Here is a 9,760-nt window from a genome sequence, read left to right as displayed (position 1 = left end):
CAATACTTTGAGGGCGGAGAGCTGTAAGCGATCAAGGGAGGGTAGGGCTGAGAAGGATGGAGAAGGAGGAGACACAACGAGTCTGTCCAGATGCACTCAAAGGGAAAAAGCTCATTCTCAAATGGATCATTGCTCTTCTTAAAAGAAAAGTCAAGGACCTACGCTCTTTGCACGAGTGCATGCGCTTCTTTCCAAACTAAATGTTATGTATAGCACACTTGTTCAGATTAATGTCAATAAATTGTTCTTCAGATTGGTCCACCTGCTTTATTTATTAATTCAGTTGACAAAGACTGAGAGAATTTTCCAGAAATGCTTTAGACAGCAAAACTTCACTCGAGTAAGGCTTGAACACCAACCTAACGCTAACTAAAGAATTCTCACAATAGATTTTTTTTTTTTTTTGACTGTGTGATGATGGCACAAAAATAAGCTGCTTCGAATTAAAATACTACCTGAGATATTTTTTCTGCTGCAAAGGAGAAAAATGCATGATTACAGATATACATGCAGTTCCTTTTTAGAGTTATCAGACTTTCTTTTAGGTCAGAAAAACGTCTTTCACCTCATGAACTTTAGTCAAGGTCAAACACATTTGTGTTTACTTGTTTAGCTATTATAGTGAGGACCAGGTTGAGGTTCTAGACCATTTTGAGTGAGTTGGTCCTCACTTTTTCACACTCTCTTCAAAGGCCTGTTTCAGGGTTACAGGTTTTTCTCGGGTCCAGGTTAGAATTAGGTTTATGCTAACTCTTGTAGTTGTATTGTTGGGATAATGGGCTAGTATTAAATTACGTCACCAAATATCCTCACAAAGATAGACAGCCAAATATAAGCATGTGTGTACTGAAAATAGATAGAAGCTTTGTTTTTACCAGCAAAATACTAAATTATTAAGGTGATGATGTAACAGCCCTTGCTGACTTTAGATGAAACGATTGATAACCCTTTTATGTTTGACTATCAGCTTTTAAACTACATCATGGACCAGTTAGATTAGATTAAAGACATGAAAAAAACCAAACCACTTACAAAACCAAAGAAAAAATGAAGAAATTCATTGTTTCAGGTAAGAAATAGCGCACTTTGTCACATTCAGTTATTGTGTGAACAAAGGAAATAATACTAGTTTGTGAGCTTCAGAAGTACTAGGCATCTGTACCTTCATCTAACACTAAGCAATAACATGAATAAGGATACCCCATTTCCCAAAATGTCAAACCAGTATTAAGCAAGTAAATATCCTTCAAGGTCCATCTGTCGCGGATTACTTTCAGAAAGAATAGCCCCAAGCCGACACTCACACAATCCAGTATATTCACACACTGGTAAGCTACTGATGAGGAAACTGGCAGTGTTATTACTCTTTAGGTTTCGCAGTGAAACATAAAGCGTTTTACTTCACCTCAGATGGGATAGATGTGATACTCACTGTAGTGATACATCATGATGCCTCCCTCCGGGCTCCCTTGTGATGTGATGTCCTTGAAGTTATGTTGCAGGATGAAGGAGGCAGGTGCCAGACTGCAGCCTCCTCACTCTGACAGGAATGCAAACACCAACACAGTCCCAAGGAGTGAGACTACATATTGATTTTTGTAATCCAGAGCAGAATGGATTCAATCCCAGAAAAGTCAGTCACATTCCTGAAAGGTTGGTTTACCTCCTAACATCAAGATTAATATCGCGTTTTGTTTGTCAAATCTTTATCACCAAACTGTGGATGTATTATTTTAACAAGCCACGGTGAAACAGATTCTTTCTACATTTTGCGGGATCATCCAAAATGAAGTTCAGTGATTGGGCATGCATTCAACGCTAAAGAGTGATACATCAGAGAAAACACAGAAAAAGGAAAGTGCAAAGATTGACTGACATATGTCATGACACAGTACCTATACAGCTGAGGTGAATGACTGAGAGGTTGTGTTTCTGTAGTTTAGATGGTGTGAAGATGGTTTTATTTGTCTAGAGTTTTTCTATATTAGCCCGCAGAAGGTCAGCAGATTTAACCTATTTTCAGAAAGAGCAATCAGTCTTAATAAAGAGTGTGACTTTGTTTTAACACTTAGACTCATCCTGGACTTGTTAATTTGTCAAAGGGTATACTTCTGTATTTTCTCACAGTAGTAAGGGTGGTGTAAAAATGACATCAGCTCATTTGACACCGCAAATGAGCTGATGTCTTGCGCTTTCACACGATAACCCACCACCTGGAGAGAACACAAGACAATCCCCCGGGTTAGTCAGTCCGAGCACGAGTCAATGATACATTCAGTCCATGTGGTGTATGTGTGTGGTTATTGTGACTCATGTCAACAGAAAGAACCAAGTGCTTGACCGATTGTGTCAGGAAGCAAGCGTAGAGAGCCAAGCGTGAAAGCGAGACAGGGAAAGAACATTGTAATTTCCTCTCTCAGCTGCTGGTCCGTCAAGAGTGCAAAGAAGGCGTGAAAAAATGAGAGAAATACTGAGCGATGGAGGACGATAGGCTGGAGGAATAGGGGTTAATTATTCCCAATGAAATGTTTCATTAAGGAGATGCAAAGATCTGAGTTGTGCAGTTTCAGGTCCACAGTTGCTTTTTGGTTTTTAAGTATTTGTCTTTCTTGTTATTAATGCATTAGTCCTGCATATGGGAACCATCAACCACATTCTTGCCACATTCTTGCATCACATTCGCCTAATATGTGAAGGATCCCTTGGGAGGGTTCTATCAGGAAGAGCTTCTGGTGTAAGAATACCGTATGCCAAATCAAATATACAGATCCATGTGTTGACATCTTGTGGATAAGGCATCAGCCAAAAGAACAATAGAAGAGGTATGCCCATCAATGAGCCACCTCTTTCAACTGTTATAACCACAGAGCACATTTTTATTAATTTCTCAAATTTCTATTTACTTTCTCAGGAAAAATGTAATATTTGAAAGACTTGGTTTGATACTTATTTGTGACCGTAACTAAATCCAGAGTAATACGATTTTATTTCTTCACAAAGATAAAAGAGCGCACACTAAATTTTCATGTATTCCTAAATTTTAAACGTGTTCTTTTTTCATACTAATGCAACAGCTGATGTTGAGGGTAGGAATAAAAAACATATCACACACATGCACCACATACACCATAGAAATGCAGAATTCTTTTTGGTTTTTTTACAAGTAGGCTGAACCATTACCTGATCACACCTGGCCTCTCATGCATGACGAAGAGTTATAGGATGTTAACGAGAAAATGCATTTTGGGATGTCTTATATTTCTTAAGTAGACCTCCCTGCACATATACATTTCAAATCAACTTTGGTTCCATAGTGTTATAAAAGCATCACCAGTGAAGCTGTACTTGGGTTTGGGGTGCTTTGAAATAACACATGTTAATGTGCATGCTAGAAACAGACTGTATATAAAGGTTGGACATAGTTTCCAGGTCTGAAAAGTGAAGCTAATACATAAAACTGATTTGTTCACTGCACATTGTTTTGAAGCTGATGGCTTGTCATTTGCAGACTTTCCAGCCTCCAGTTGCCTAGGTGACCTTCGAACATATTTACTACCAGGTCATACATTAATCAGGGGTACACAGTAAAATTTGCAGTGTCAAACTAACACTTAGAGTTAAATTTAACACTGTTTCCGAGTCTATTTGGTTCCATTCAGAATTGGTGTTAAATCAACTCTTTCTATAGTGTTAAAATTTTAGAGTAAATTTAACTCTAAACAGAGTAAAAATTTAACAGAGTAACACCGCATAGTGTTAAATCAACTTAACACTACTAGTAGTGTCATATTATTTACTCTATTCTAGTGATAAATTAACTCTATTTGAGTAAAATCCCACTGATTTTTAACACTGAATTGTGTTATTTGAAATTAACACTGGGGGTTCAAAGAACTCTGATGGGAGTTGATGTTACTCTATACTGTGTTATTCATACACTAATCTCTAGTGAAAAATTAGCTCCCATAGAGTAAAATTTGTAATTAATTTTACACCAAATAATGTTACTAAAACTCTTCCTGTAGTGTTACCTTTACACACAATTCACTGTTTTGCAGCATGAAAACCTGGTTTTTAATAATGCTTTTACATATAAAACAAGTGAGCAAAAACCACAACTAGATAATACATTTAACAGCTTTATTTTTATGTCAGGCTCAAAATATAAAAACATCTCATGTAGTGTATAGAACACTTTAAAACAATGAATTAGTTCAGCATAAAACGGCAATATGGAACGACATACAGGGAGGAATCTGAAATGCCATACTTGATTTGAAGAAGCAACACAGCTCATTTATGTTCAACATCTTCAGCACCATATTGGGATGCAGTCTGACCCTAAATGCATGATAATGGTCATCAAAACACAGGGTTTCCATCAGTTTTCCACAGAGCAATACAATGCCATCTTTCACAACAGTACTTTTGATCTTACAAAAAACCGGAATCTCAGACACTACATCTGTACAGATGATAAAGTCAGGGCGGTACTCTATACCGTGTTGTTATCCACTTAGCTGAAAACAAACTGGTAGACAACACAGCTCCAAGCAATTTCTGGACCTTCTTCCAGCTCTCCAAGTGTCACCATCTTTCCTGGTCCTAAAGCTAATCTTTCCAGGCTAAAGGACTCCCAATGCTTTATTTTATTACTATTATATTTATTTTTACTTGTGGTGTACTGTAAAGGTACACTCTGTAAGGCTGCATCTTTAGCCTGAGTATGAATCTCAAAAAACACTTCCTCCATTGAGGAGACAAAACTATTCAAAGTAGATTGGCTCACAGTAGCTGTGCAACAGCAGAGGCACACATATCCAAAGTGCTCTTATTTGACCTTTTCAGATGTTGTGGGTGTTTCTTCTACATTAGTTGACATCACGTCCCCTATAGTGCTAATTTCTTTAACTGCCACATCATGCTGTAGATTAACATCAGTGTCAGCCTGTTGGTCAAAATAGTTAAGGTGTTTGGTATTTAAATATTTTCTAAAACCTGTGGTTTGGATGAACGTGTACATGTTGTGAAGCATAGTGTTGTAAGATGTGCCAAACACAAAATGTGCTTTAAACAGTTCATCAAAAGCACCAAGTGAAGAGGTAGACTTGCATGGTATGGCATTCTTGTCAAGAATAATGAAGAACCGGTGGATGTCATTCTTTTTCACCCCAACAGCCAGGAGGTAGGGTTGAGTGCTGGTAGTGATGGCATCAAGGTGCTTTTGGATATTTGTTCCAGTCTGAAAAGACAAATACAGACAGGCAATAAGAATCAAATGTTTCTTAAATTGGTAATTCATAACATAAAAATAGAAAAGAAACACAAACCTTCTTGAAGACCACAAGACGCCTTTCTGCTTGAGAAGCTGACACCTTTCCTGGTCTCTTCCGACCCTGACCAGATGGTGGAATCAGATGTAATAGCAATAGAATTGCTGAGAGGTCACTGTCCCAGCCTGCAAAAATTATTTGTTTTTAATAAAGTTGAATCATCATCAACAATATATTTCAATGCATTGATAAAATGTTTGAGTAGACCCAAAAGACAAAAAGGATAACTGTTCTGTGACAAACATTATATATGCTTTGAATGTGCTAATCAAAGAAACAACAGCTCACCAATGTCAGCATTAACCTCAGTGGCATCCTCAGGAGAGTCAGCTGCCAGCAAGAGTTCTTCCAGGTCACTGGTAGAAGGAAGGTTTCTGCCTTGTTGGATAATCCTTCTTTTGAATGTTGTTGGCCACCTCTCCAGCAACCTGCCTGATACATCCTCACCAAACATCAGTACAAAATCCTGTTCGATCTGTAACAGGGATAGAGAATAGAGAATTATATCTGCTTTCTATAAAATATTAAAGTGTGTTTACATTGTCAAAGTAATGACAAATATTCACCAAGCCTTTGATATCTTTGAAACGTGGAAAAACAGACAGTATGTTGCTTGACAGCAGGAGGTCAAGGACCATGTTGTGACTGTGTCTTCATCAGCTGAATTGTTCATCAGAGAGATTGCTTCCTTGCACTCATCCTCACTCAGTAACTTCTCTGTAACAAACTGCAACTCTCGTCTGACAGTTGGTCCACCACACTGGTCTTCACTCGATGATCCATCTCCTGGTGCTAGACAATATGAAATACAGCTTTATCAAAACTAATAACAACATTTAATAACCATTATTAATAAAGAACCACAATGTGGAACAGTATTATGTATTTCCACTGAATTATAAATGTTACCTCTAGATGATAATCGCCTCCCTTTAGCAGTGCATCTCTGTATGGCTTTAATCCTCCAGGCCAAGTACCCAGTGCCACCCTCGCCATCATAATAATAATGTTCCTTGGAGAGTGACATGTACAGACACTGATAAATGAATAAACAAAATAAGTTATGTAACAATGAAGAGTTGATAAGGACATACATTTTAGCAGGATTTAAAATGTTTAAACGTGATTTTGGTTGTATCAGTTATTACTATGAGCTACTTACATAGCCATTTTTGGAGTACGGGCCACTGAGGTAAGAGAAAAAGGTTACAATTCCTCTGGCATACATTTCTTTTACCTGCCGTGGTGGTGATGTACTGCAAGATCAAAAGGAAAAGAACTAGTCAGCTTCCCTGGAATTCATAGAGATTTAAAATAATAGTAAAAATCACAGGGCCAGAAATAAATTACCCATTTTTTTCTGTCAAGTCAGCTACCAGTATGTTGACCAGTATGTTTTTCTTCTGGTTTCAGACACCAGAGACTTGGTCCGATTGTATTCATTTATTATACATTCTCCACCAGGTTTGTTGGTGAGAATCGATTCCACCAACTGGAAAACACAATAAAAAAGACATTCTACATGTTGATATAACCACTGCAGTTCAGAACACTTAAACTACAAACAAAAATGACACTGTTAGAAGAATGTGGAAATCTGCTAACTCTTACTTGCTTAGCTTCTGCATCCAGCTTCTGACGTTTCCTAAAAGGGCTGTCTGAAAGGATGACCGTACCCTGTGAATCTGATGAATGTGGCAATGATAACTGGGACAGCTCAGGAGACACTTCTGCAGCAGCTGTTTCCAGACCTCAAAAACAGGAGCAAAACAAATGAGTTTACATAGACACATTTTATAAACTCTTTTTAATAAGCAATGTAATAATGATACAAAAAAATGACATCCAGTGAAACACATCACTCAAACAAACCTTTTTCATATTTGATGGTTAGTACCCCAGTTGAGGGATCTGTTACTATATCCTCAAATATATCATCATCCAATTCAGTCCCTGAACTATCAAAAACTTTCACTCCTTTTGTTACGGCTGGCACACCAAACTTTGCAAATGCTGGAAACAAGCACACAAGTTTGAATAAACAAAAAGATTACATGACATCTAATGTTTTGTAGCCTAAAATGAAGATCATTTCAAGATACTTTTTCAAAAGTGACTCAAATAAAAAAAAAACTAAATTACTAAGCGCCACTAACATGCTTGATAAGTGGTAGATTAGGAGTGACACTCACATTATACAGTTTTTCCACTAAATATACATTCGTAGCTAAGATGATTCCAAAACGTAGATCATTTTCAATTAATCATAAAATGCAGTTTGAAGAGACTAAATAACAAAAAGAACTTAAAGCACATTGAACACCTTTTTTTTATACAATGTTGGTTTCTTACCGGCAATCAAAATTCCTTAAGGCTTGGCTCAGATACTCTAGCAAATTTCTGCACACCTCCCAGTTTTGCTTTAAGCAGCATGCTTCCTGTAGACAGTAATTTCTTATAGTCAGTGCTCTTCATTGAACTACTGAAAACAGAAAATGTTAATATTAAACCAGTCCCATAAATACCAGTAAAACAGCCTTGCATTGTTATTTCTTACACTGTATGTTACTTTTTTTTTCAGTGTAACAAGGCGTTTCAGCCCCTTGGCTGTAGTTTTTAAGCCTTTACTAAATGAGTATTTCACCTACATGAAATATATTTCTCAATACAAAACTAAAATAATTACTAGTACTTTTACCGTTTGTCTGATCTAACTTAGCACTAGGGAGTCAGTATTTTGTTCATCTTTAGTTTAACATACTGAACAGTCTGCTAACCAAAATGGAAAAAGGTAACTTGTGTCAATACCATCATTAGTTAACATCAAGTTAACTCACTACAAATACAAACACTGCCATCTTAAGTTCAAACTACTAAAAGAAAACATTACAAACTGAATCCTGGATATTTTGGATACTTTATCAAGTTTATACTGCCTGCTGGTTGTAATCACTGTAACTGTAAAATCGCTAAAGGCAGCGGAATTGAAATAAGACAATAACCTTACTGAAAACGACCTCTATAGCTAGGTATCCAAAAAGAAGTGAAATATGTAACATTAGTGTAAAATTTTAATTAGTTAATGCTTGCCTTACATAATTTAAAATGTAACAATAACAAGTGAATTGCCCGTGCATCAAGGTTAGCCAAAATGCTAGTTAGCTAGCTAATGTTAATATGTAGCTCCCAACACATGGAGGGTTTAATTTAATGGAATTTCAAACATGCTAGAACACAACACAATCACCACTACACACTGAAATAAATTAACAAGCCTTACAGTCTTAGCCAACACTAATTAACAACCTTACGTTAGCATACAGACAATGTCACATTTGCTTCAGGTACAAAATGAAATATATAATAAACATGGACAAAAGGAATGTAACCTTATTTTAACATGCTACTTGTGTTTAAAATGTCAAATTGTTGGTTTTAATAAGTGAATATGAACAACTTACCGTGTAACTGATGTAAAGAAAATGGCGTCGTGAAAAATCCTCTTGGTTTGAAAAGGAGTCTGTGGTGGGAGGAGCTTTCTAGAGTAACATTGACACTGCCTCTTTTAACTCCGCGAATTATCACCCACACTGGGAGTCGTTTTGCTCCAGCTGTCGTTATAATGACTCTATTAGAGTAAATACACTTTAACACTGCTGATTTAACACTGGGAAATTTACTGTGTATGTTTCTTTCTCAATGGCAGAAAGATTCCTGGAAGATGAGAAATGTTTACAATTCAGTTTCTACGGTCTCTAGTCACCACAATGCTACAAATAACTTCGACTGTGTATGTAGCTTAAGTGTTTCTAAGTTGGCCAGAAGTGGGCAGCTCCTCGGGAAATCTGGTTTTATAGTCAGTTAGTTAATTCCATTTAATTCAATTCAATTCAGTTTAATTTTATTTATATAGGAACTGTAGGAGCCTTTTTGTGTTGTTACCTTATGTGTGCCACTAGGGGTCACTTTTTGTGTTTTTATGGTATAATATGTTTTATGGTACAGTGTTTAAGGTAGGCACGTGTAATTAGTGTCAAGTGTTATTGGTCGGAAGGAGCAAACAATTTGTGATCTCTGTGCTGTTGTGATTTATGTTAAATGAAGTTGTATACTAAGAGAACTGTTGAACTACAAATGCAACTGATGGAAAGCAATAAATGTGTTAAACGGACAAGATAAGTACAGCTGCACTCTCAAGTGTCATTCATGACAGTGGCATCATGTCACCTCCGCCATCGAACACCTCAGTGGCTTCAAGCGTAGGCTTAGTCTTTACAGGGACGAATTCACAATAATAGTCACCGCAAGGCACTTTATATGTTAAGGTAAAGACCCAATAATAATAGAGAGAAAATCCCAACAATCACATGACCTCATCAGCAAGCAATTGGTGACAATGGGAAGGAAAAACTCCCTTTTAACAGGAA

General features: G+C 36.9%; 1 long non-coding RNA gene across 5 annotated transcripts; it reads right to left on the bottom strand.

Annotated features, from left to right (window-relative positions):
- Window positions 1-4,135: 4,135 nt before the first annotated feature.
- On the bottom strand, window positions 4,136-8,856 carry LOC308389905. 5 transcript variants are annotated; one of them, XR_013970356.1, is made up of 11 exons: window positions 8,795-8,856; window positions 7,686-7,815; window positions 7,206-7,346; window positions 6,945-7,084; window positions 6,684-6,825; window positions 6,496-6,589; window positions 6,243-6,369; window positions 5,900-6,125; window positions 5,622-5,808; window positions 5,331-5,458; window positions 4,136-5,242 (listed from the first exon to the last, which is right to left on the bottom strand). It is a non-coding gene; the product is annotated as an uncharacterized lncRNA (long non-coding RNA). The 5 variants fall into 5 exon arrangements; XR_013970358.1 differs by having other exon boundaries at window positions 7,686-7,771; window positions 8,795-8,852; XR_013970360.1 differs by having other exon boundaries at window positions 7,686-7,812; window positions 8,795-8,823.
- Window positions 8,857-9,760: the final 904 nt, after the last annotated feature.

The sequence above is a fragment of the Rhamphochromis sp. 'chilingali' genome, assembly GCF_963969265.1.
Source record: "Rhamphochromis sp. 'chilingali' genome assembly, chromosome: 21".
In the NCBI taxonomy this organism is placed as follows: domain Eukaryota; kingdom Metazoa; phylum Chordata; class Actinopteri; order Cichliformes; family Cichlidae; genus Rhamphochromis; species Rhamphochromis sp. 'chilingali'.
Note: the sequence above shows the minus strand (reverse complement) of the source record. Positions and strands in the feature narration are given on the sequence as shown.